At 45.7% G+C, this 24,694-nt stretch overlaps 1 long non-coding RNA gene across 3 annotated transcripts in view; it reads left to right on the forward strand.

Annotated features, from left to right (window-relative positions):
* The window catches only part of LOC138676844 (uncharacterized), a 288,868-nt gene that overhangs the window by 61,692 nt on the left and 202,482 nt on the right, over positions 1-24,694 (forward strand). The window contains exon 4 of one of the 3 annotated variants that reach the window (XR_011320831.1): positions 1,267-1,364. The exons of the other annotated variants lie outside the window; for them this stretch is intronic. This is a non-coding gene — a long non-coding RNA (uncharacterized lncRNA). The remainder of the gene's footprint in view (positions 1-1,266; positions 1,365-24,694) is intronic. 3 annotated transcript variants of the gene reach the window in all.

Consider the following 24,694-nt stretch of genomic DNA (forward strand, 5'->3'; position numbering starts at 1 on the left):
TGACAAGTGAAGACAACTTAAGGTTTTTATGTTAACATAAAAGATGTGATCAATGACAATCAAGGGAATTATTGTTTGCTCTTTGATTCCTTGGCATGTTCATACCAGACAATGGCTATAAATGAAAAAGTTACTAGTGATAGCAAGCTTATACTCCAGGAGACCTTTCTGATTCTCTTTCATTAGCCAGAGAACAAGTCTCTCCATAGACATTTCCACCTCAATAAAAAAAATCTAACTTTTATCAAGTTTAAGAAATTTCCTTATTATTATTGTCAGACTAAAATTTAATTTGCCTGGGAATTTTATATTGCTACTTAGGATAGATTATCAATATTAGGGCTCATACCCACTTGCGAGAAAAACGGACGAATGCAATCCGATAAAAAATCGGTTTGCACTCGGACCAATGTTATTCAATAGATGACATCTCATTTGTGATTTTTTTCTCAGCAGAAATCGGACTGAGAAAAACATCGCAGCATGCTACGATTTGCTGCGAGTCTCGCCAATGCAAGTCAATGGGTGCGAGAAAAAAAATGCATGGAATACGGATCATCCGTATTCCGTCCATTTTTTACAGATACCTTACCATTCTGTGGCATAGAACACTGTAAATGGTCCTGTAAATGATTGTATAAAAATAGTTGCAGAGAAAAAAAACGCATTGCATACGCATGTCATAGGGATGGCATTTGTCCAATTTTTTTCGTTCCAGATTATGGACCGTTTTTTTTCTCTCAAATGGGTGAGCCCTTAGATCATTGGGGTTTGGCACCCAGCACCACCATGATCAGCTGTCATTAGCTTCAGTGAACAGCACAGCTCTTTTCAATGTGTAGCAGTCGCTGCTGTGAACTACAGACCAGCTCCTACTCAGTTGATTAACTGATTAACTGATCTGCAGTAACTAGCAGCAACATTGAGAAAACCTACACCAGTATGATTCTGATGACCTAAGCTAAGGATAGATAATCAATATTATATTTCTGAATAAGCCCTTTAACATAGATAAATTGCAGTTCGTTTAATTGTCATCTATTTTTCAATGAGACATAAGTAAGGTGACTCTGATGGCCATTCGAACATTTTTCAACTCTTTTATCTCCAAGTCTTGATAGACATTGAGGGATGCTACAGATCACTGACTTGTTGGAAGATCCAATGAGACGTAGGCTTCAGCTAGCTTGCTTACAGTAGGCATGACATTTTCTTTTAGGATTTCCAGATACTTCATTGAATCCATCTTGCCCTCACACATTGCAGGTTATCAGCGGCCGAAGAAAAAAAAGCAACACCAGACCTTTATCGAGCCTCCATCATGCTTCACATTGGGCATCACGGAGCCACCACCATGCTTCACTGTAGGTAGCATGTTCTTTTCAGCATATGCTTTATTCCTCCAAACCACTGATCCATAGACCCAGTTTTATTTCATTGCTCCCCAGAACAAAAGATCAGAAATTCTGTGGTTTATTTATACAGTTTAAAAATATCAAAACCAAATTTTCTTGTGATTTTTGTGCTTGCAGGTCATAACAGCTTAATTGCTGTACTAATTTCATAAGATGCTTGTCATGAAGTGGTTTAATAAATCTGAGTCTGTGATAGTCACTAAACGTAGCATTTTGTGATGAGTTTGGAGAAATTACTTCTTATATTTTTTGTAATGAGCCATTGAAATTGTTCTTGTTTAATTGGTTTATTTTGCTGATCTGTAGAGGACCAGAAAACCATTAAAAAAGTCCAAAACATAATACCTATCTCACCGCTCAGCTGTCCCTGTACACCCACTGCCTCTAAATGTGAGATCTTCAGTGCCTCTTCTTTCTGTAAATGCATCGGTGTCTTCACTCTTGGACAGCCAAGCCCAGTCCTTGGAGGCCAAGGGGCATTAAGACCTCCAAGTCCTTGTGTCTTCACTCTAGAACAGGGCTTCAACCCATGACCATGCCTTGGAGGCACAGTGCCCTGTGGCTTCCCAAAGTTATTATGCACTGTGATCTTTGAAGCCTTGTTGAAGCTGGAAGTCCTGTTCTAGAATGAAGATACCTTCACAGCAGGACCTCACAGCAATGAGGTGAGTTTTATGTTTTGTTTTTTCTGCTCAAGGTCTGATCCTGAAGGGCTTGAATAATTTTGAGACTGCAGTAGTTAGTAAGGCTGGTTTCACATTTGCGTCTGTGCGCACAGCGTTTGATCCGCATAGATCTGCATGCGTCATGCGTACATATATTTAACATGGTGTACACAAGGACACAAGGCTTTTGTGTACACATGCGTCATTTCGTGGTGTGCGGCAGGGTGTGGCGAATGCAACATGTTGCATTTTTGGAGGTGTCAAATGTTGTGCAATCGTCCTCATGCGGACGATTGCGTAAAAAACCCCCACATTACTATTTATGGGAATGCATTGGTACGCAAGGACATGTGTACTCATGCGTTCGAAATGCAATGCGTACATCACACTAATCATGTCCTGGAAACTATGTTACCACCTGCAAAATCACTGATGTATAAAAGGGGGTATGGAGACAGGTAGTCCATTACTCTCAAGACTCTGGATGGAAGCACAAGACTCTGGACGGAAGTACAAGACTCTGGACGGAATCACAAGACTAGTCTCCTGGTGCTGCCAACACTGGCTATGTAAGTATAGAATCTTTGAAAATGTCTGTCTCTCTTAATTTTTTTCTGTTTTTTTTAGGCTGGTTGTCTCCTGGTGCTGCCATCTGTCCTGGTGCTGCTGTCTCCAGTGCTGGTATGTCTCCTGGTGCTGCTGTCCTGGTGAGGACAAGACTGGCTATGTGAGTATAGAACCTTTGAAAATGTCTGTCTCTCTTAATTTTTTTTCTGTTCCTTTAGACTGGTTATGTCCTAGTGGTGCCATCTCTCCTGGTGCTGGTGTCTCTCCTGGTGCTGCCATCTGTCCTAGTGCTGCTGTCTCTGGTGCTGACATCTCTCCTGGTGCTGGCGTCTCTCCTGGTGCTGCCGTCTGTCCTGGTGCTGCCATCTGTCCCTGTCCTGTGCTGACTGCTATGCTGTTGGACTACTGCCTGTAATGTAAGTATTGGTGTCCATTTTTGTTTTGGGCTACATTGTGTTTGGCTCTTAACAGGTTTAAATTTTGTTTTATTTTTTTCTGTAGTGTTTCACCTGACTGCTGCCTGCTGTTCATCCATGTCCTAAAGTGAAGAACTGACTGCTTCCCAGGGTGTACAAGACTCTGATTATGTAATCACATTTGCTATACTGGTATGTATTGACTGGCAATACTATACCTGTGTTAAATCATGTAATTTCTTTACAGGTACTTTCCACTGATGAAGAGCAGGAGCAGTCAAGTGGAAATGATTCTTCCCAGGGTCGTCGGGCTCATGAGTCTCAGGAGGAAAGACATGGTATAAGTATTCTTTTCATCAGAGATGTAATTGATTTTTTTTTTCATTTTTACTTAAATTTTTTTTGTTTTATTGGATCTATAGGTTCCACAATGGGAAGAAGCCAAACAGGAAATTGAAAATGAGCAACTAATTCACCTTGTGCAAGAGCGAGTACCGTTGTGGGACACCCGTGATTGTCAGCACTCTGACATTGCTGTGATTCGACGACTCTGGGAGGATGTGGCCAGATCGCTACTGCATGATTGGGACTGTGCCACGCCACATACCAGAAATTATTTTGGTAAGTATTGCAATGTGGTGTGATGCGCCAGTGAAACTGTAAATGTAGGTGCATTGTTTTATAATCAATGTTTTCCTTTTTCCCCCCTTCACAGTGAAGAGAATAAGAGTGCATTGATGAAGGATCGCTTCAACAAGGTCATGAGACAGGAGAACCAGGTTAAAAATGGTGCTGCTCAAAGGATACTCAGAAAATACAAATACCACCGGAACCTTGCATTTCTGAGGCTTGCGCTTGCTACGAGAACGTGAGTATCTTTTATGTTGTCTTACTATTATTTAAACTTTTTTTAACTAATGTTTTTCTTTTATTTTCCTCACAGAACCTGATGCAGCACCACACAACCTGGATCGTCCTTTGTTGTAGCAGATCCTCATCGACCAGCCAACCAACAGGCACAATCACAATCATCCACCAGCGATTTAGCAACCTGTCAGGCCTCACAAGCTGAGGAACAGGCAGCCACCTGTCCATCAAGTTTTCCCCTCTCCCAGCCCTCTGCCGCTGCTTTTGTTGGGTCTTCTCATCAGTGGCAGAGGGCCTGGGAGAGGTCACTCATGCCCGAGTTTATGCACTGAAGCTCTGTCTTCTAGAATGGGATTATGGTGCTTGGTGATAGACTGAAGAGTGGGTTCACCCATGTGAACACACTTCTACAAGATGTCAACAAACGCCTTGACCGCCTGGAAGCCGAACTTGAGAGACCAGCGCAACATTTTTTTTTCTTCTATAGAGGAAAGTCACAAAGCTTTCTTTTATATAAGCAGTCCCAAAGATACAATCCACAGGCCGGAGGATATTACCAGTAGCCGAACATCTAATTTCAAACTCCCACAGCACCGAACTATCCACCACCACCACCACCGCCTCCAGTTCACAGATCCACCATGCTGCCTACTTCATCATCCCTGCAGCCCGCAGCATCCACCACGCTCCCAAGTTCAGCACCTCTGCAGCTGGAAGCATCCACCACTACTTTTCCAAGTTCAGCACCCCTGCAGCCAGCAGCATCCACTCCGCTGCCCAGTCCAGCACCATGGCAGAAGACTGCTACAGAGGCCACCACTCCCACTCGGCCAAGAAAGCAAAGGTCCTAAACTAAAAACATTCCCACCAGGACAGAGACCCGGAGTAAAAAAACTGCTAAAATTGGACCCACTACCTCCACCCTCACGTACCAATGTGTCTCTGTTGTCAAATGTGCCACTACCTTCCCTTGTGTCTGTCCCTTACAGTTTGTCTATCCATTCCCATGATTCCACTGTGTTGTCTACTCCCAATGTGTCCAGTCCCATCCTTGATCCAATCCTTCAATTTGTTGCCCCTTCCCCTGTTACCCCTTCATCAACTACCACCCAATCCTCAAGCTCCACACCCCCAAGGTCCATCACATCTCACCCTCAGATAGACCCGGATCCAAAACCCAGTTATTTTTTTGTTAAATAGATGTTTATTTTCTTTGCACAATATCTGTGTTTTCTTTGTCTCTTTAAGCGCTGCCGCCGCAAACACACACGTGTATTTTTTTTTTAGGGAACTTGTAACGGGTGTTTTACTACAGGTATTTTATTATTTAATTCAGCAAACATTACAGGTACATTTTAACTTTACAGGTACATTTTAACATTACAGGTACATTTTTACATTACAGGTACATATTTAGCTGCTTAAACCATTCCGTCTTGCCATGCCACACATCCATTATCAGAAATAATGTATGCAGCAAACTTATCCCTCATCTGGCCAACTTCCACTGTAGTCCTCAGAGGGTGATCTCGGTAATCATGCACTGTAACAAGTTCCTCAGGTTCTTAGTTGGGTCTCTCTTTTGCCAGGATGTAACTGTGCATAACACACGCTTTCACAACTTCATCAATTGTCTCAATTTTTAGATTTATGGCTGTTCCCAAAATGTGCCATTTAGATACCAGCAAGCCAAAGGCATTTTCCATAGTTCTTCGTGCCCTTGTTAGTTGGTAATTGAAAATCCATTTATTGTGATTCAAGTCCCTACTTGTGTAAAGGTACTGTCACATTAGGCGATATCGCTAGCGATCCGTGACGTTGCAGCGTCCTCGCTAGCGATATCGTCCAGTGTGACAGGCAGCAGCGATCAGGCCCCTGCTGTGCTGTCGCTGGTCGGGGAAGAAAGTCCAGAACTTTATTTGGTCGCTGGACTCCCCGTAGACATCGCTGAATCGGCGTGTGTGACACCGATTCAGCGATGTCTTCGCTGGTAACCAGGGTAAACATCGGGTAACTAAGCGCAGGGCCGCGCTTAGTAACCCGATGTTTACCCTGGTTACCATCGTTAAAGTAAAAAAAACAACCGCTACATACTTACCTACCGCTGTCTGTCCTCGGCGCTCTGCTTCTTTGGTCTGGCTGTGAGCACAGCGGCCGGAAAGCAGAGCGGTGACGTCACCGGTCTGCTTTCCGGCTGCCCGGCGCTCACAGCCAGAGCAGAGAAGCACAGCGCCGAGGACAGACAGCGGTAGGTAAGTATGTAGCGTTTGTTTTTTTACTTTTTAGGATGGTAACCAGGGTAAACATCGGGTTACTAAGCGCGGCCCTGCGCTTAGTAACCCGATGTTTACCCTGGTTACCGGCGACCTCGGGATCGTTGGTCGCTGGAGAGCTGTCTGTGTGACAGCTCTCCAGCGACCAAACAGCGACGCTGCAGCGATCCGGATCGTTGTCGGTATCGCTGCAGCGACGCTTAGTGTGACGGTACCTTAAGGTTTTAGGAGGTTGGCACACATCCCCAACCACAACAAACGGCATTGGCGGGCCTTCACTGTTGGGAAGAGGTTGTGACTGTGGAAAATTGAAATTATTATGATACAAACGTTGGCCCATGTCAGAGTTTTTGAAAGTCTGAGAGTCATTTCCTCGTCCAAATGAGCCAACGCCCACGGCGACAAATCGACATTCAGCATCTGCAATCCCCATGAGAACAATCGAAAAGTATTTTTTGTAATTAAAATACTCAGTTCTACTTCCAGCAGGTTTCATAATCTGAATGTGTTTGCCATCCACAGCTCCCACACAGTTAGGAAAATTACAAATGTCCTTGAATTTTTCAGCATTTTCAAGCCAGAGTTCAGTTGTGTGTTGGGGGAGGAACTCGTGACACAGAACGTCAGATAAACACCCTGCAGGTGTCTCCAACAATCCCAGAAAGGGTGGACACTCCAATCTGGAACTGGAAATGGAGAGATGATAAGGTCTCTCCGGTAGCCAGGAATGTGCCAAACAGAAAATGGAAATAAAAAAATTAATACATGGGCTTTCCAACAATAATACTATGAACATGTGTTTGTTTTTCACCATTACATACCTCAGAGTCACCAACAGATGTTTCTCAGCAGGAATTGCTCTACGGAGTTGTGTGTCATGCCTGTTAATGCATCCTCAGAAATGTTGCAGCAAGTCATCGAAACTCCGTTCAGACATCCTCGTGTAGTCATAAATCGTCTGAGGGTTTGCACGCAGGTCGGTGTATAACAAGTGGTAGGCTGCACGGCTCTCTTGGAGTTCAAGGATGGGGTATTGCTAGTAGCGACGACGACGATGACGTCTTCTCAGTCTTTGTCTTCTTCTTTCTTCTTGACAAGCAAAAGCAAAAGCAACAGCCAATTTCAATTGTAAATCTAGATTAGCATAAAAGCCAAGATCCATCTTGCAGCAGGATGCAGCAGCAAAAGATGAGGATTTCCTCAGTGTAGTGTGTCTATATATATAGAAATCCCATGAGACACGCCCATTGGGTGTCTGATGTCAAGGCAAAGCTACTGGAAAACATTGGAAATATCAAACGCATGCGCATAAACAATGCAAACGCATGCAAAAACGCATGCAAACTCATGCACATGCAGCATTTTTTTGCCATCATGCGTAAGATGATGCGGATAAAGAATACTGCCTAAGCATGCATTTGTATGCGTTTGTGCATGCGGATGATACGCTGTGGACTCAAACACTAATGTGAACCTAGCCTTTGTATAGCATTTTGTAATGAATTTAGAGAAATAGCTTGTTATATTTGTTATGTTGGGCTATTGAAATTTTACTTGTTTGATTGGTTTATTGTAAGAGGGGTTGAAAAATTTTGATTGAAACTTTATATTTGTTTTTGTATGCTGCATTGTTTAGAGACATGAAGTTATACAATTACAGTCAGATTAGCATCATATTTAATTAGCACAGGCCTACTATATCTGTCAATTTGGAATATCACTGAATATGCATATTTTATGAACAACGTGTATGTACAGTAAACTAAATAATAAAATGCTTCAGACTATTATTATTTGTCATTTCATTATACTATTAAAATAGAATTAAGACAATTAAGAAGCTATTATCAGAAAATCACCCATTGATTAAATCATGTTTTTGTGATAAATATATTTTTAAAATTATTTGGCAATGTTTACTTTATTTTCATTTCACTTGCATCTCCGCATGAGAAATTAACATGCTGAAAACAAGCGCCGCATGTCTGTCTGTTGACGCATAGTGGGCATGGGATTTCTTGACATCTCTCTCTCTCTCCAGAATTTTATACTTTAAAATTCAGCCAGGAAATTATTTGACGCGTCCGTCCTCACACTGGATTCGTTACACACGTTTTCCACTATTTTCACAACGTCCGTCGATACGTCACTTCGCTGCATTATAAAGCACCCCAGCCAACAGAAGTGTGAAAGAAGCCTAAGACTGCAGTCCATTTTAACAAGGTCAAGCAGCAGACATTGGGGACAACAAAGCTACAGACTGGCAGAGGGCAATAACGACTCTAAACTGACCGGGATGACCGTCATTGTATTCGAATGTCAATCAGCAACTGCAGGAAGACATCAAGTGACCTACAAAAGGAATAGCAAATGGGGTGAATTGCACGGCAAGAACAGTGCGTAACAGGTTCCTACAGGCAGGGCACAAGTCATGAAAAGCTAGAAAAAAGCCTTTCGTCAATGAGAAGCAAAGAAGATCCAGGCTGAAGTTTGCCAAAGACCATAAGGATTGGACCATAGAGGAGTGGGGTAAGGTAATCTTCTCTGCTGAGTCTAATTTTCAGCTTTGCCCAACACCTGGTCATCTAATGATTAGATGGAGACCTGTAGGGTTGAGCGACCTTGACCTTTTTAGAGTCGAGCCGTGTTTCGCGAAACCCGACTATCTTAGAAGTCGAGTCGAGTGGAATCGGCCGATTATCGCGAAAAGTTGGGTATCGACCGAAACACGAAACCCAATGCAAGTCAATGGGGGAGCATAGTCGGCAGTGAGTGGAGGCCAGGAAAACACCTACACTGCCCATTTTAATGGCAAAAACATCCATTCTTGTTACAGAAGCTTGTCAATCGTAATTTAGCTTATAATAATTGGAAGGCATTTGAAATTGGGGGTCATTTGGCTAAAGTTGTGGGGGGTAGGGCTGGTTCAAGTAATTAGTGGGCCCATTAAATCTGGACGACGTCACGGCAGTGGAGCAGGGAGAGGTAAGTATTTCAACTTTGCAAGTGCTGTGATCCTGAGCAAGCAGGGGGGGGCCCACTCGTTGGCATTGGCACTGGCACAGGGCCCCTCAAAGTACAGCGGTGTGTTTGCACGGCGGGGGCGCCTCCCACCGGCAGCAACACTTTTGCGTACTATGAGAGGCCCTGTGCCAGTGACGTCGCCAACTTGTATAACTCCCCCCACCTGATGAAGGAACCTGCACTTTCATCTGCACCTTCTTCTTTGTCCCCGTGTAAGGTGGTATGGTATGCGGGAAGAGGAACCTGACTTTCAGCAGGGTCACAATCTTGCTGTGTAGCGTGCACGGGGAATGTTGCGTTATGGGTCAATGTACCAGCAGACTCATCTATCACTGGCTGGGCAATGGGCAGGATGAGGAGGAAACACAGATATAGGCCCAAAGAATAAAGTTGGCTAAATGCAGTTCAAAATTGGTAACACAGGACTAACCAGGGGGCATTGCAGTGGAGGACAACTGGAATGAGAGGCTGACACAGAGAGTAGGCACAAATCAGTAAGTAGTCGAAATGCAGTTCAAAATTGGCAACCGTAGTAAACAGGCGGCACAGCTTTGTTCAGTGGAGGAGAACAGCAAGGAGTGGCAGACACCGATAGTAGGCCCCAACCCAACTAGTAGGCCAAATGCAGTCTAACATTAACAACTACTTAACGAGAGCCTGAAAATGGAATTTCAGGACAGGAAACCAGGAGAACAGCAAGGAGCGGCAGACACTGTTAGTAGGCCCCAAACCAACTAGTACGCCAAATGCAGTTGTTCCATTTAACCACTATTTAACAAGAGCCTGAAGATAGAAGCTCAGGAAAGGCAACCTGGAGAACACCTTGGAGTGGAAGACACCGTCTCTACACCCCATACCCAATTTGTAGGCCTAATGCAGTGTAGTTTCCAACATCTACTAAACGAGAGTCGGAAGACCGAAGCAATGGCGAGGAAACCTGGGGAACACCTTGGAGTGGAACACACCGTCTCTACACCCCATACCCAATTTGTAGGCTTAATGCAGTGTAGTTTTCACCAACTACTAAACGAGAGTAGGAAGATCGAAGCAATGTGGACGAAACCTGGGGAACACCTTGGAGTGTAACACACCGTCTCTCTACACCCCATACCAAATTTGTAGGCCTAATGCAGTGTAGTTTGCAACAACTACTAAACGAGAGTAGGAAGATCGAAGCAATGTGGACGAAACCTGGGGCACACCTTGGGGCGGCAGACACCGTTACTAGGCCCTACCAAAGTTGTAGCCCCAATGCAGTTTTAAAATTCCTAGAGGCTGAAAACAAAACCATTGACGCTCAGCTTTTTTCAAAGGAACACAGCTGTATTGAGTGGCGCAGACAGACACAGGTAGTAGGCCTTAAACCAAAAATGTGGCTCACTGCAGCTTAAAAAAGGTTACAGGGGTACACAGGCAGCATTGCTCTGGGCAGTGGAGGACAATTTCAATAGTGGACCGCAGACAGACTTTGTACGCCTACTATTAAAAAAAGGATGCTCTATGCAATTAAAAATAGGTTCCAGGGGTACACGGGCAGCAGTGGTCTGGTCAGTGGAGGAGTAGTAGAAAGAACGGGCCGCAGACAGGCTTCGAAGGCCTAACATAAAAAATATTGGGCTGTAGGCACTTTAACATTGGTTCCAGGGGTACACGGGCAGCAGTAGACTGGTCAGTGTAGTAGTAGTAGAAGGAACGGGCCGCAGACAGGCTTCGAAGGCCTAACATAAAAAAATATTGGGCTGTAGGCACTTTTAAATAAATTCCAGGGATACACAGGCAGCAGTGGTCTGGTCAGTGTAGGAGTAGTTGAAAGAACGGGCCGCAGACAGGCTTCGAAGGCCTAACATAAAAAAATATTGGGCTGTAGGCACTTTAACATTGGTTCCAGGGGTACACGGGCAGCAGTGGTCTGGTCAGTGTAGGAGTAGTAGAAATAACGGGCCGCAGACAGGCTTCGAAGGCCTAACATAATAAAATATTGGGCTGTAGGCACTTTTAAATAGGTTCCAGGGGTACACAGGCAGCAGTGGTCTGGTCAGTGTAGGAGTAGTAGAAAGAACGGGCCGCAGACAGGCTTCGAAGGCCTAACATAAAAAAATATTGGGCTGTAGGCACTTTAACATTGGTTCCAGGGGTACACGGGCAGCAGTGGTCTGGTCAGTGTAGGAGTAGTAGAAAGAACGGGCCGCAGACAGGCTTCGAAGGCCTAACATAATAACATATGGCTGTAGGCACTTTATAATTGGTTCCAGGGGTACACGGGCAGCAGTGGTCTGGTCAGTGGAGGCCTAGTGGAAGGAGGAACCGCAGACAGGCTTCGAAGGCCTAACATAATAAATTGGGCTGGCTGTAGGCAATTTAAAATTGGTTCCAGGGGTACACGGGCAGCAGTGGTATGGTCAGTGGAGGCCTAGTGGAAGGGGGGACCGCAGACAGGCTTCGAAGGCCTAACATAATAAAATTGGACTGGCTGTAGGCACTTTATAATTGGTTCCAGGGGTACACGGGCAGCAGTAGACAGGTCAGTGGAGGCCTAGTGGAAGGAGGGACCGCAGACAGGCTTCGAAGGCCTAACATAATAAAATTGGGCTGGCTGTAGGCAATTTAAAATTGGTTCCAAGGGGTACACGGGCAGCAGTGGTCTGGTCAGCGAAGGCCGATTGTAATGAGTGTCTGCCAGTTAGTAGTCCAAAACAATAAATAAATGTGAATGTCTTGCATTAAAACAAAACGAAAACACTAAAGGGTGCAATCATTAGGTACAGGGGTGGGATCTTCTGCGTAGTTTCAGACCTACTAATTTGGTGCAAAGTATTTACTTTGGTAAATAGAGGACACTGTCCCTGACTATGTTAAGTACCATCATACATGTCAACACAATGGTATTGTCAGTGGCAGGAATGGAAGGATGTCAGCGCATAGACTATACATTGGTGGAAGTGTGAGAGATAACTGTGGAAGTGGTAGAGCAATGTTTGACCTGGGGGTGGGTGAACTCTCTTGTGGCCGGCGGTACAGGCCCAGGGCCCCTCATGTTACAACAGTGTGTCTGACGTTGGGTGCGCACCACCACCGCCAGAGAAACTTTATTGTACTATGAGGGACCCAGTGGCAGTGCTGTCGACCAAAAGCGGGCACACCCACCTCTTCAGACAAACAGCACTCTCACGGGTGCTTGCGCCAAGTCGCGATACCACGGCCCCGTGTGGGGAGTTTGGCCATTTAGGGAGGTGTAAACATGTCGTATGCTGGACAATCAGCTGCAGCAAATAAAGACATTAGAAAAGTAATTCACAGTAGTCCACAGGCAAGAGCTTTTCATAGGAAAGCTAGGTGTCGGCCGGGCAAGGTGGGGCAAAATAATTCGAAATCCAGTTGTGGTTCATTTTAATGAATGTTAGATCATCAACATTTTGGGTAGCCAGACGAGTCCTTTTTTCGGTTAATATTGAACCTGCAGCACTGAATACTCTTTCTGATAGGACATTAGCTGCCGGGCAAGCAAGCTCCTGCAATGCATATTCTGCCAATTCTGGCCAGGTGTCTAATTTGGATGCCCAGTAATCAAATGGGAATGACGGTTGAGGGAGAACATCGATAAGGGATGAAAAATAGTTTGTAACCATACTGGACAAATGTTGTCTCCTGTCACTTTCAATTGATGCAGCAGTACCTGTCCTGTCTGCGGTCATAGCAAAATCACTCCACAACCTGGTCAGAAAACCCCTCTGTCCAACACCACTTCTGATGTGTGCACCCCTAACACTCCTGGTCTGCTGCCCCCTGGAGCTCGTGTGAGAACGATCACAGGCGCTGTGTGCTGGGAATGCCTGAAGCAAACGGTCAACAAGAGTTGATTGTTTGGTTGCTAATATTAGTTCCAAGTTCTCATGTGGCATAATATTTTGCAATTTGCCTTTATAGCGAGGATCAAGGAGGCAGGCCAACCAGTAATCGTCATCGTTCATAATTTTTGTAATGTGTGTGTCCCTTTTGAGGATACGTAAGGCATAATCCGCCATGAGGGCCAAAGTTCCAGTTGTCAAATCTGCGTTTGTGATTGGTTGAGGGGCAGTTTCAGGCAAATCTACGTCACTTGTGTCCCTCAGAAAACTAGAACCCGGCCTTGTCACGCCACCAATTTCCAGTGCCCCCGGGAAAGCTTCCTCATTAAAAATATACTTATCCCCATCATCCTCCTCGTCCTCCTCATCCTCCACCTCCTCTTCGCCCGCTACCTCGTCCTGTACACTGCGTTGACCAGACAATGGCTGACTGTCATCAAGGCTTTCCTCTTCCTCTGGTGCAGACACCTGATCCTTTATGTGCGTCAAACTTTGCATCAGCAGACACATTAGGGGGATGCTCATGCTTATTATGGCGTTGTCTGCACTAACCAGCCGTGTGCATTCCTCAAAACACTGAAGGACTTGGCACATGTCTTGTATCTTCGACCACTGCACACCTGACAACTCCATGTCTGCCATCCTACTGCCTGCCCGTGTATGTGTATCCTCCCACAAAAACATAACAGCCCGCCTCTGTTCGCACAGTCTCTGAAGCATGTGCAGTGTTGAGTTCCACCTTGTTGCAACGTCTATGATTAGGCGATGCTGGGGAAGGTTCAAAGACCGCTGATAGGTCTGCATACGGCTGGAGTGTACAGGCGAACGGCGGATATGTGAGCAAAGTCCACGCACTTTGAGGAGCAGGTCGGAGAACCCAGGATAAGTTTTCAATAAGTTAAGAAAAAAGGAGCGCACTCAGCTATCTTAGGTTGGTGCTGGCTGTACTTGGGAAAAACCCAACAACAAGTCCAATATAGAAAAATCAGCCGCACTCTTATGGTATATCTTTGCAAAAATGTGATGTATTTATTCACATGTGTTGAGACAAAATTTTCATATATATACACACACAGCAGGGAGTATAAACGAAGTAGTAACGTTTCGACCCTGCCTTGGGTCTTTCTCAAACTGCGTTTTCTAGATAGTGTGAAAAATAAGAAGTGTGGTCCCTTTAAGGGCTCCTATTGTTGTGGTGTCAGGTCTTCCTGCTTCTGTGGGCGTGTGTCCACAGAAGCAGGAAGACCTGACACCACAACAATAGGAGCCCTTAAAGGGACCACACTTCTTATTTTTCACACTATCTAGAAAACGCAGTTTGAGAAAGACCCGAGGCAGGGTCGAAACGTTACTACTTCGTTTATACTCCCTGCTGTGTGTGTATATATATGAAAATTTTGTCTCAACACATGTGAATAAATACATCACATTTTTGCAAAGATATACCATAAGAGTGCGGCTAAGTTTTCAATAAGCACTGCACCACCAGGTTTAAGGTGTGAGCCAGGCAAGGAATGTGTTTGAGTTGGGAAAGGGAGATGGCAGCCATGAAATTCCTTCCGTTATCACTCACTACCTTGCCTGCCTCAAGATCTACTGTGCCCAGCCACGACTGCGTTTCTTGCTGCAAGAACTCGGACAGAACTTTCGGGGTGTGTCTGTTGTCGCCCAAACACTTCATAGCCAATACAGCCTGCTGACGCTTGCCAGTAGCTGGCCCATAATGGGACAACTGGTGTGCAACAGTGACAGCTGCCGATGGAGTGGTTGGGCGACTGCGGTCTGTGGAAGAGCTCTCGCTTCTACAGGAGGATGAGGAGGAGGAGGAGGGGGTGCGAACGCCTACAGCCAACTGTTTCCTAGACTGTGGGCTAGGCACAACTGTCCCGAAATTGATGTCCCCTGTGGACCCTGCATCCACCACATTCACCCAGTGTGCCGTGATGGACACGTAACATCCCTGGCCATGCCTACTGGTCCATGCATCTGTAGTCAGGTGCACCTTTGTACTCACAGATTGCCTGAGTGCATGGACGATGCGCTGTTTAACATGCTGGTGCAGGGCTGGGATGGCTTTTCTGGAAAAAAGTGTCGACTGGGTAGCTCGTAGCGTGGTTCAGCGTACTCCATCAGGGCTTTGAAAGCTTCGCTTTCAACTAACCGGTAGGGCATCATCTCTAACGAGATTAGTCTAGCTATGTGGGCTGTTATGGCTGGCAATCAGGCAACACAGCGTGCAGTAATCAGCGCACATACAGAGATCTGGCAATAACCAAAAACAATAGGACGAGCTCTGAGACGTGGAATCTCTGTAGACTGCAGTACCTGATCTATCCTCACACAACTATAAGCAGCAGTGGATTGCGCCTATCACTACCTATGCAACTCGGCACTGCCTGAGGAGCTGACTAGCCTGAAGATAGAAATACAAGCCCGACTTACCTCAGAGAAATACCCCAAAGGAATAGGCAGCCCCCCACACATAATGACTGTTAGCAAGATGAAAAGACAAACGTAGGAATGAAATAGATTCAGCAAAGTGAGGCCCGATATTCTAGACAGAGCGAGGATAGCAAAGAGAACTATGCAGTCTACAAAAAACCCTAAAACGAAAACCACGCGAAGGGGCAAAAAGACCCACCGTGCCGAACTAACAGCACGGCGGTGCACCCCTTTGCTTCTCAGAGCTTCCAGCAAAAGTTAATAGCAAGCTGGACAGAAAAAACAGAAAACAAACTAGAAGCACTTATCTAGCAGAGCAGCAGGCCCAAGGAAAGATGCAGTAGCTCAGATCCAACACTGGAACATTGACAAGGAGCAAGGAAGACAGACTCAGGTGGAGCTAAATAGCAAGGCAGCCAACGAGCTCACCAAAACACCTGAGGGAGGAAGCCCAGAGACTGCAATACCACTTGTGACCACAGAAGTGAACTCAGCCACAGAATTCACAACAGTACCCCCCCCTTGAGGAGGGGTCACCGAACCCTCACCAGAACCCCCAGGCCGACCAGGATGAGCCACATGAAAGGCACGAACAAGATCTGGGGCATGGACATCAGAGGCAAAAACCCAGGAATTATCTTCCTGAGCATAACCCTTCCATTTGACCAGATACTGGAGTTTCCGTCTAGAGACACGAGAATCCAAAATCTTCTCCACAATATACTCCAATTCCCCCTCCACCAAAACAGGGGCAGGAGGCTCCACAGATGGAACCATAGGTGCCACGTATCTCCTCAACAACGACCTATGGAATACATTATGTATGGAAAAGGAGTCTGGGAGGATCAGACGAAAAGACACCGGATTGAGAATCTCAGAAATCCTATACGGACCAATAAAACGAGGTTTAAATTTAGGAGAGGAAACCTTCATAGGAATATGACGAGAAGATAACCAAACCAGATCCCCAACACGAAGTCGGGGTCCCACACGGCGTCTGCGATTAACGAAAAGCTGAGCCTTCTCCTGGGACAAGGTCAAATTGTCCACTACCTGAGTCCAGATCTGCTGCAACCTGTCCACCACAGAATCCACACCAGGACAGTCCGAAGACTCAACCTGTCCTGAAGAGAAACGAGGATGGAACCCAGAATTGCAGAAAAATGGAGAGACCAAGGTAGCCGAGCTGGCCCGATTATTAAGGGCGAACTCAGCCAATGGCAAAAATGACACCCAATCATCCTGGTCAGCGGAAACAAAACATCTCAGATATGTTTCCAAGGTCTGATTGGTTCGTTCGGTCTGGCCATTAGTCTGAGGATGGAAGGCCGAGGAGAAAGATAGGTCAATGCCCATCCTACCACAAAAGGCTCGCCAGAACCTCGAGACAAACTGGGAACCTCTGTCCGAAACAATATTCTCAGGAATGCCATGTAAACGAACCACATGCTGGAAGAACAAAGGCACCAAATCAGAGGAGGAAGGCAATTTAACCAAGGGCACCAGATGGACCATTTTAGAAAAGCGATCACAGACCACCCAAATGACCGACATTTTTTGAGAAACGGGAAGGTCAGAAATGAAATCCATCGAAATATGTGTCCAAGGCCTCTTCGGGACCGGCAAGGGCAAAAGCAACCCACTGGCACGTGAACAGCAGGGCTTAGCCCTAGCACAAATTCCACAGGACTGCACAAAAGCACGCACATCCCGTGACAGAGACGGCCACCAGAAGGATCTAGCAACCAACTCCCTGGTACCAAAGATTCCTGGATGACCGGCCAGCACCGAACAATGAAGTTCAGAGATAACTTTACTAGTCCACCTATCAGGGACGAACAGTTTCTCGGCCGGACAACGATCAGGTTTATTAGCCTGAAATTTCTGCAACACTCTCCGCAAATCAGGGGAGATGGCAGACACAATGACTCCTTCCTTGAGGATACTCGCCGGCTCAGATAACCCCGGAGAGTCGGGCACAAAACTCCTAGACAGAGCATCCGCCTTCACATTTTTAGAGCCCGGAAGGTATGAAATCACAAAATCAAAACGAGCAAAAAATAACGACCAACGGGCCTGTCTAGGATTCAAGCGCTTGGCAGACTCAAGATAAGTAAGGTTCTTATGATCAGTCAAAACCACCACGCGATGCTTAGCACCCTCAAGCCAATGACGCCACTCCTCGAATGCCCACTTCATGGCCAGCAACTCTCGGTTGCCCACATCATAATTACGCTCAGCAGCAGAAAATTTCCTGGAAAAGAAAGCACATGGTTTGAACACTGAGCAACCAGAACCTCTCTGTGACAAAACCGCCCCTGCACCAATCTCAGAAGCATCAACCTCGACCTGGAACGGAAGAGAAACATCAGGTTGACACAACACAGGGGCACAGCAAAAACGACGCTTCAACTCCTGAAAAGCTTCCACGGCAGCAGAAGACCAATTAACCAAATCAGCACCCTTCTTGGTCAAATCGGTCAATGGTCTGGCAATGCTAGAAAAATTACAGATGAAGCGACGATAAAAATTAGCAAAGCCCAGGAATTTCTGCAGACTTTTTAGAGATGTCGGCTGAGTCCAATCCTGGATGGCCTGAACCTTAACCGGATCCATCTCGATAGTAGAAGGGGAAAAGATGAACCCCAAAAATGAAACTTTCTGCACACCGAAGAGACACTTTGATCCCTTCACGAACAAGGAATTAGCACGCAGTACCTGGAAAACCATTCTGACTTGCTTCACATGAGACTCCCAATCATCTGAGAAGATCAAAATGTCATCCAAGTAAACAATCAAGAATTTATCCAGATACTCACGGAAAATGTCATGCATAAAAGACTGAAAAACAGATGGAGCATTGGCAAGTCCGAACGGCATCACCAGATACTCAAAATGACCCTCGGGCGTATTAAATGCCGTTTTCCATTCATCTCCCTGCCTGATTCTCACCAGATTATACGCACCACGAAGATCAATCTTAGTAAACCAACTAGCCCCCTTAATCCGAGCAAACAAGTCAGAAATCAATGGCAAGGGATACTGAAACTTAACAGTGATCTTATTAAGAAGGCGGTAATCAATACACGGTCTTAGTGAACCATCCTTCTTGGCTACAAAAAAGAACCCTGCTCCCAATGGTGACGACGATGGGCGAATATGTCCCTTCTCCAGGGACTCCTTCACATAACTGCGCATAGCGGTGTGTTCAGGTACGGACAAATTAAATAAACGACCCTTAGGGAATTTACTACCAGGAATCAAATCGATAGCACAATCACAATTCCTATGCGGAGGTAGGGCATCAGACTTGGACTCTTCAAATACATCCTGAAAGTCCGACAAGAACTCTGGGATGTCAGAAGGAATGGATGACGAAATAGACAAAAATGGAACATCACCATGTACTCCCTGACAACCCCAGCTGGTTACCGACATAGAGTTCCAATCCAATACTGGATTATGGGTTTGTAGCCATGGCAACCCCAACACGACCACATCATGCAAATTATGCAGTACCAGAAAGCGAATAACTTCCTGATGTGCAGGAGCCATGCACATGGTCAGCTGGGCCCAGTACTGAGGCTTATTCTTGGCCAAAGGTGTAGCATCAATTCCTCTCAACGGAATAGGACACCGCAAAGGCTCCAAGAAAAATCCACAACGTTTAGCATAATCCAAATCCATCAGATTCAGGGCAGCGCCTGAATCCACAAACGCCATGACAGAATACGATGACAAAGAGCACATTAAGGTAATGGACAAAAGGAATTTGGACTGTACAGTACCAATAACGGCAGAGCTATCGAACCGCCTAGTGCGTTTAGGACAATTAGAAATAGCATGAGTAGAATCACCACAATAGAAACACAGTCTGTTCAGACGTCTGTGTTCTTGCCGTTCTACTTTAGTCATAGTCCTGTCGCATTGCATAGGCTCAGGTTTACTCTCAGACAATACCGCCAGATGGTGCACAGATTTACGCTCGCGCAAGCGACGACCGATCTGAATGGCCAAGGACATAGACTCATTCAAACCAGCAGGCATAGGAAATCCCACCATTACATCCTTAAGAGCTTCAGAGAGACCCTTTCTGAACAAAGCCGCTAGTGCAGATTCATTCCAGTGAGTGAGTACTGACCACTTCCTAAATTTCTGACAATATACTTCTACATCATCCTGACCCTGGCATAAAGCCAGCAGATTTTTCTCAGCCTGATCCACTGAATTAGGCTCATCGTAAAGCAATCCCAGCGCCTGGAAAAATGCATCAACATTACTCAATGCAGAATCTCCTGGTGCAAGAGAAAACGCCCAGTCCTGTGGGTCGCCGCGCAAAAAAGAAATAATAATCAAAACCTGTTGAATAGGATTACCAGAAGAATGAGGTTTCAAGGCCAAAAATAGCTTACAATTATTTCTGAAGCTCAGGAACTTAGTTCTGTCACCAAAAAACAAATCAGGAATCGGAATTCTTGGTTCTAGCATCGATTTCTGATCAATAGTATCTTGAATCTTTTGTACATTTACAACGAGATTATCCATTGAGGAGCACAGAGCCTGAATATCCATGTCCACAGCTGTGTCCTGAAGCACTCTAATGTCTAGGGGAAAAAAAAGACTGAAGACAGAGCTAAGAAAAAAAAATGATGTCAGGATTTCTTTTTTCCCTCTATTGGGAATCATTGGTTGGCTCCTTGTACTGTTATGGCTGGCAATCAGGCAACACAGCGTGCAGTAATCAGCGCACATACAGAGATCTGGCAATAACCAAAAACAATAGGACGAGCTCTGAGACGTGGAATCTCTGTAGACTGCAGTACCTGATCTATCCTCACACAACTATAAGCAGCAGTGGATTGCGCCTATCACTACCTATGCAACTCGGCACTGCCTGAGGAGCTGACTAGCCTGAAGATAGAAATACAAGCCCGACTTACCTCAGAGAAATACCCCAAAGGAATAGGCAGCCCCCCACACATAATGACTGTTAGCAAGATGAAAAGACAAACGTAGGAATGAAATAGATTCAGCAAAGTGAGGCCCGATATTCTAGACAGAGCGAGGATAGCAAAGAGAACTATGCAGTCTACAAAAAACCCTAAAACGAAAACCACGCAAAGGGGCAAAAAGACCCACCGTGCCGAACTAACAGCACGGCGGTGCACCCCTTTGCTTCTCAGAGCTTCCAGCAAAAGTTAATAGCAAGCTGGACAGAAAAAACAGAAAACAAACTAGAAGCACTTATCTAGCAGAGCAGCAGGCCCAAGGAAAGATGCAGTAGCTCAGATCCAACACTGGAACATTGACAAGGAGCAAGGAAGACAGACTCAGGTGGAGCTAAATAGCAAGGCAGCCAACGAGCTCACCAAAACACCTGAGGGAGGAAGCCCAGAGACTGCAATACCACTTGTGACCACAGAAGTGAACTCAGCCACAGAATTCACAACAGTGGGCTTTAAAACCCTGTGTACGCGGATGCGAGGATAAGTACTTCCTTTTTCTAACCAGAGTCTGATGTAGGGTGAGCTGGACTGGAGAGCTGGAGATCGTGGAACTAGCGGGTGTGCCGGTGGACATGGCAGACTGAGAGACGGTTGGAGACGGTATTGTTTCCGCCGGTGCCCTAGATGCAGTATTTCCTCCTACAAAACTGGTGATTCCCTGACCCTGACTGCTTTGGGCTGGCAAAGAAACCTGCACAGATACAGCCGGTGGTGCGGAAAATGGTGGCCTTACAGTGACAGAAGGGATGTTGCGTTGCTGACTAGCTTCATTGGCTGAGGGTGCTACAACCTTAAGGGACGTTTGGTAGTTAGTCCAGGCTTGCAAATGCATGGTGGTTAAATGTCTATGCATGCAACTTGTATTGAGACTTTTCAGATTCTGACCTCTGCTTAAGCTAGTTGAACATTTTTGACAGATGACTTTGCGCTGATCAATTGGATGTTGTTTAAAAAAATGCCAGACTGCACTCTTCCTAGCATCGGATCCCTTTTCAGGAATTGCAGACTGAGCTTTAACCGGATGGCTACGCTGTCCTCCAACAGGTTTTGGCTTTGCCACGCGTTTTGGGCCAGATACGGGCCCGGCAGATGGAACCTGTTGCGATGTTGATGCCTGCTGCGGCCCCTCCTCCACCTCCGCTTCAGAACTACTGCCGCCTGCACCCTGTTCCCCCAATGGCTGCCAATCGGGGTCAACAACTGGGTCATCTATAACCTCCTCTTCTAGCTCGTGTGCAACTTCGTCTGTGTCACCGTGTCGGTCGGTGGCATAGCGTTCGTGACGGGGCAACATAGTCTCATCAGGGTCTGATTGTGGATCAGTACCTTGAGAGGGCAATGTTGTGGTCTGAGTCAAAGGACCAGCATAGTAGTCTGGCTGTGGCTGTGCATCAGTGCACTCCATGTCAGAATCTACTTGTAATGGGCATGGCCTGTTAACTGTTTCACTTTCTAAGCCAGGGACGGTATGTGTAAAGAGCTCCATGGAGTAACCCGTTGTGTCGCTTGCTGCATCCTTCTCTGTTGTTGTTGTTTTTGCTGAAGAGGACAAGGAAGCGACTTGTCCCTGACCGTGAACATCCACAAACGACGCGCTGCATTTACATTTACCAGTTTCAGAAGAGGAGGCAAAAGAGCTAGAGGCTGAGTCAGCAAGGTAAGCCAAAACTTGCTGTTGCTGCTCCGGCTTAAAAGCGGTTTTCCTACTCCCAGAAAAGAGAGGGTTCGAGGCCTTGTGTAGCCAGACGACGAACCTGGCTCCACAGCTCCAGACTTAGGTGGAATATTTTTTTTCCCACGACCACCTGATGCTCCACTACCACTACCATCATTACCAGCTGACAATGAACGCCCACGGCCACGACCTCTTGCACCAGACTTCCTCATTGTTTTAAAAACTTAACCAAAGTAACTTTATTTGTTGCTGTCAAACAACTTACACGGTGAGCTATAACTTCAGTATGATTTCGATATCCCTTTACAGGTTGGTGAGCCCGCAAGGAAAATCAGGCACAATGTTACACACTCTGTTTTCTGTGGCACCAAATCACAGAGATGCCACACACGCAGGACTGTCACTCAAGCACAAATGTCAATATTAATCTCCCATTTTTTTTTTTCAGGGAGAATTTATAAACCAAATAAAAAAAATAGGCTTTCTATGGCCCACTGAATGAGAGATGGCACACACAGGAGTCAGGAGTGGCACACAAGCCCAGAGGCCAATATTTATCTCCCACTGATTGATTTATTGATTTTTTCAGGTAGAATTTAGAACCCAAATCAACCAAAAAAATAAATAGGCTTTCTATGGCCTACTGAGTGAGAGATGGCACACACAGGGATGGCACTCTAGCAGAAATGCCAATCTTAATCACCCACAAAAAAAAAAAAAAAAACAGCGACTGTCCTACAATTACTATCTCCCTGCAGTAATCTCAGCCAGATATGGCAGGCAGCAATAAGGAGTGGACTGATGCACAAATTAAATAAAAAGTGTGGACAAACAAAAAAGATAGCTGTGCAGAAAGGAAGGAACAAGAGGATTTGTGCTTTGAAAAAACAGTTGGTTTGCACAGCGGCGTACACACAGCAATGCAGCTATCAGGAAGCCTTCTAGGGCAGCCCAATGAGCTACAGCGCTGAGAAAAAAAAAATGTAGCTTCCACTATCCCTGCACACCGAAGGTGGTATTGGACAGTGGAAATCGCTACAGCACAAGCGGTTTGGGGGTTAATGGACCCTGCCTAACGCTATCCCTGCTTCTGACGAAGCGGCAGCAACCTCTCCCTAAGCTCAGATCAGCAGCAGTAAGATGGCGGTCGGCGGGAACGCCTCTTTATAGCCCCTGTGACGCCGCAGACAGCAAGCCAATCACTGCAATGCCCTTCTCTAAGATGGTGGGGACCAGGACCTATGTCATCACGCTGCCCACACTCTGCGTTCACCTTCATTGGCTGAGAAATGGCGCTTTTCGCGTCATTGAAACGCGACTTTGGCGCGAAAGTCGCGTACCGCATGGCCGACCCCGCACAGGGGTCGGGTCGAGTTTCATGAAAACCCGACTTTGCCAAAAGTCGGTGACTTTTGAAAATGAACGACCCGTTTCGCTCAACCCTAGAGACCTGTAGTGTCTTGCACCCACTGTGAAATTTGGTGGAGGATCGGTGATGATCTGGGGATGCTTCAACAAGACTGCAATTGGGCAGGTTAATCTTTGCGAAGGACATATACATTTATATGAAAAAGTTTGGGCACCCATATTAATCTTAAGCTTATTGTTTTATAAAAATTGTTTTTTTGCAACAGCTATTTCAGTTTCATATATCTAATAACTGTTGGACACAGTAATGTTTCTGCCTTGAAATGAGGTTTATTGTACTAACAGAAAATGTGCAATCTGCATTCAAACAAAATTTGACAGGTGTATAAGAATGGGCACCCTTATCATTTTCTTGTTTTAAATACTCCTACCTACTTTTTACTGACTTAGAAAACCAAAAAAAGGGCTTTAGTAACTTCATTGAGCTTTGAACTTCATAGCCAGGTGTATGCAATCATGAGAGAAGCTACTTAAAATGGCCACTTGCAAGTTGTTCTCCTGTTTGAATCTCCTCTGAAGAGTGGCATCATGGGCTCCTCAAAACAACTGTCTAATGATCTGAAAACAAAGATTATTCAACATAGTTGTTCTGGGGAAGGATACAAAAAGCTGTCTCAGAGATTTAACCAATTTCAATTTCCACTGTGAGGAACATAGTAAGGAAATGGAAGAACACAGGTACAGTTGTTGCTAAGGCCAGAAGTGGCAGGCCAAGAAAAACATCAGAAAGGCAGAGAAGAAGAATGGTGAGATCAGTCAAGGACAATCCTCAGACCACCTCCAGAGAGCTGCAGCATCAACTTGCTGCAGATGGTGTCACTGTGCATCGGTCAACTATACAACGCACTTTGCACAAGGAGAAGCTGTATGGGAGAGTGATGCCAAAGAAGCCGTTTCTGCAAGCACACCACAAACAGAGTTGGCTGAGGTATGCAAAAGCACATTTGGAGAAGCCAATTTCTTTTTGGAAGAAGGTCCTGTGGACTGATGAAACCAAGATTGAGTTTTTTGGTCATACAAAAAGGCGTTATGCATGGCGGCCAAAAAACACAGCATTCCAAGAAAAACACT

This window comes from Ranitomeya imitator, chromosome 4 (assembly GCF_032444005.1).
Source record: "Ranitomeya imitator isolate aRanImi1 chromosome 4, aRanImi1.pri, whole genome shotgun sequence".
NCBI lineage: Eukaryota > Metazoa > Chordata > Amphibia > Anura > Dendrobatidae > Ranitomeya > Ranitomeya imitator.